This window comes from Garra rufa, chromosome 6, assembly GCF_049309525.1.
Source record: "Garra rufa chromosome 6, GarRuf1.0, whole genome shotgun sequence".
In the NCBI taxonomy this organism is placed as follows: Eukaryota; Metazoa; Chordata; class Actinopteri; order Cypriniformes; family Cyprinidae; genus Garra; species Garra rufa.
Window position 1 is genome coordinate 1,058,781 of NC_133366.1, and position 3,785 is coordinate 1,062,565.

Sequence of the window (3,785 nt, forward strand, 5' to 3'; positions counted from 1 at the left end):
GAACAGACAGGGTCGATCACCAGCAAACATCAACAGCAAAGATAATCCAATAGCGTAATCCAAAGAACAAGCGTGGGTCAAAATCCAGGTGAGCAGTCCAAAGGAAACAGGGAAATGAAAACCAGAAACTAGAAAACTACGACTAAGACTAGGGATAAACTGACTATGACTATGACTAGGAAAACAGGGAAAACAAACAGGGAAAAATGCTCAGTAATGTCCACAAATGTAAATCAATACTTCGCAATGAGTGTGTGTGTGAAGCTGGCTTTTATGGTAGACAAACAGGAAGTAACCATAGAGGCAGCAGAGGGAGCAGCAACAGTCAGTGGGGGTAAGGGCTCCCTCTGCTGGCCTGGCGTAACAATGTGGGTGCAGGCATGCTGTTTTTCTTCTACTGGTCTGGCATGCATTATACAGATTTTTTTGTTGTTTTCGTGGATCCCTGTAAAGAAATTGCTTTCACACTGTTGTAGTCTGTACTACAATGAAACTTTTTCAAATGCAAAAGAAAAATGTTTTAATTTTTAGTTCAATCACTGTTGTGTAAATGCACCCTGACACTGGGGATTTTGCTGTGAATTTCAGCATATTTTGCTATTTTTAATAAAACTGTTACACTTTTGATCAAAACATTAGGACTCTAATTATCTGCTGCATCATTTACACACATCAACTGACCTTGTTTATCTGCTGACATTATGTAAAAGATGTAAGGATTGATCAGAGATGGAATAATTATAAGGTTTTCAGTCTAGTGCACTTTGGCATGTCTGTTTTAAACCAAAATCAATGTTTTAAAGTTAAATGAGTAGTCCAGAATTAGTTTCAGCTTTCCTTTCAATGTGCTCCTAACACGTTAACCTGCCCAATCACAAACTTTGTTTGCCTGAACAGTCAGACTCAGGCTGTCCAAAATGTGAAGATACTTTCACTTTGCTTTATTAGCACAGACTGCATCTGCTGTGTGACTTTAGGTTGAACAAATTTAATTAATTTGCTTCGTCCACAGAACCAACACTGGAGGAGTATATCAGGTACAGCAAGAAACAATAATATACGTAAATAAAAACATTAATATCCACAATGTAAATGTCTGCCAAGCCGGTGCTGCAATCAGTAATAGTTCTTCTCATTCCATTCAGGTGTTTTGCAGGAAGAGACCGGTACAAAGGCAAGATCAAGAAATGGCAGGTAAACGTACAGCTGTGCTAAAACTTCCAGCATAACATGTAGTAGTTGTTATACTCTTTACATTTTTGATTGACTTTTGTTGAAATCATGAAAACAATGTAATACAGTACATGTGAAAATCAACTCCAACAAAATGAGCTTGAGGTGACTCATCTTTTACATGAAAAACGACTGCTGCACTGTAAAAAGTTTTCACCAGATTCAACTTAAAAACCTAAGTTTAGCAGCTGCCTTAAGATTTTAAGTTAAATCAGCTTAAAACATTATTTAAGCCATTTTTACTTTTTACAATAGAAATGAGTTGATGTAACTTGTGAGTTTAAACGACTTAAGTTGTTTGAACTTAAAATCTTAAGGTAGCTGCTGAACCTAGGTTTTTAAGTTAAATCAGATTAAAACTACAAGTCATTTTAACTTATTACAATAAAAATGAGTTGATATAACAGCTGCTGAACGTATGTTTTTAAGTTGAAACTGGTGAAAACCCTTTACAGTGTGATTATATCAGCTTCCAAAAGCAGTGCAGAAGTGTTGAGAAAATAGTCAAAAATACCAAATTTGATGTTGTAAACAATAGTAAAGGTGTCAATTTTTACTGTTGTTTCATCATAAATAAACTGTGCATTTACCTGTCTATTAATGTTGAGGCTGTGCATATATGCTATTGCTGATACAATCTTGTAATTCAGTGTTATAAGAATTAGACCAAAGGAAAGGCTAAAAAAGTTTTTTTGAAGGAGTTTAAAAACATGCTATAAATATGATTTTATGATTTATTCCAACCAAAATTCTTTGATGTTCTAGCAAATCTGAGGCTTGTGTTGCTGGGTAAATCTGGATCAGGAAAAAGTGCATCAGGAAACACCATCCTAAACAGAGATGCATTTAAAGTGAGGAGCTCTTTAGCATCAGTTACAACAAGATGTGAAAAACAACAAGCAGTTGTGAATGGAAAAACTATATCAGTCACTGACTCTCCTGGTCTGTTTGATACATCGGTCTGTAATAAAATAATACAGATTTTCATAGAGGAGTGCATGTTCCTGTCTGCTCCTGGTCCTCATGCGTTCCTGCTGGTTTTGACATTAGGTGTGAAATTCACAGAGGAGGAGAAAAATGCTGTCAAATGGATTCGGAAAAACTTTGGAGAAGATGCTGTGAAGTACACCATCATTTTATTCACTCATGCTGATGCACTGAGGGGCATACCTCTGGAAGAATATATCAGCAAAAGCAGTGAGCTGCAGCAGCTAATTCATTCATGCTGTGGCAGATATCACGCGATCAACAATGAGAACAGGAATAATCGAGAACAGGTGACAGAGCTGCTGAAAAAGATAGAAAATATGGTCCATTTCAATGGAAAGAAGCACTACACTAAATTAATGTATGAAGCAGCCCAAGAGAATATTAAAAGTGAAGAGAAGCTGAGAGATACTGAAAAGACAGCACTAGCGGCAGCAGCGGTAGCAGCGGTAATCGGTGGAGCAGGAGTATTAGTTATGGGGGGCAGAGGAACCACAGCGGCCGCAACAGCAGCTGCTGTTGCAGTGGGAGCAGCAGTGATAGCAGCAGTATCATTTCAATGAGTAACACTGTAAAATAATTCCACCTGTTTCAACTTTGTGGCTGCCTTAAGATTTTAAGTTATTTTAACTTAAAAGCACAAGTCATTTCAACTCACAACTTTAAATCTTGCCTAGTGTTGAATCGCTTTATTTAAGTTCATTTGATTTTACAATATTTTCTGTTTCAACTTATTAAAATTGAGTTGAAATAATTTTAACATGCATGCAACCATTGAATCAATATCAAAAATAGTTGATTTGCGAATCTTTTGCATCCACTATTAATGTTGAAAAATTGTTTTGATTAGTATTTGCTTTAGTTGGACTCTTTACTCGTTGCACTCCAAGGCCGTGTTCACACTTGGCGTCTTTTTTTAACTTTTTACATCACAACCCTATGGAGTAAACCATGTTTTCAAAAAATTCCTGAACGCTTTTTAAAATGCCGCTGTCTTTTCAAGTTGAAAAACGTTTAACTTACTAACTTTTCTGAAGAAAACGCCCTACGTCAAGCGCATTTTTGACAGCTGACCAATGAAAAACGAGTAGCTAGACCTGTCGTTTCCATAGCAACAAGAACACCAAGAAAAAATGGGAAAGGTGCCGTTATATTTTTATTTTATTGTTGTGAACCGGATTCGCCTCTCCGTTAACTTAAAAAAATGACGTGCAGCGTTGCTAGCTTCTTGAGCCGCACATCGACATCTACAGCAGCCCCATTGAGCTTCGGGCATCCCTTTTTCGAGACCTTTCCCGATCCCGTCCCCCTCTCTCTCTCTCTCTCTCCTACTTCGCTTCGTGTCAAAATACTGTCCTATCAAATAAAAGGCAAAAAGTCAAAAAATGACATTTGAAATGCCAACTTTTTTTCAGCATTAATAGCAGGTGATATTAATTCAATGTCATTAACATTGACAAATCAATTATTTTTGATATTGATTCAATGGTTGCTTGCATGTTAAAATTTATTTCAACTTAATTTAATAAGTTGACACAGAAAATATTGTAAAATCAAATGAACTT

At 36.5% G+C, this 3,785-nt stretch overlaps 1 pseudogene; it reads left to right on the plus strand.

The window, feature by feature from the left end:
• Positions 1-2,783, plus strand: part of LOC141336266 (GTPase IMAP family member 8-like) — a 42,234-nt pseudogene extending 39,451 nt beyond the window's left edge.
• Positions 2,784-3,785: the final 1,002 nt, after the last annotated feature.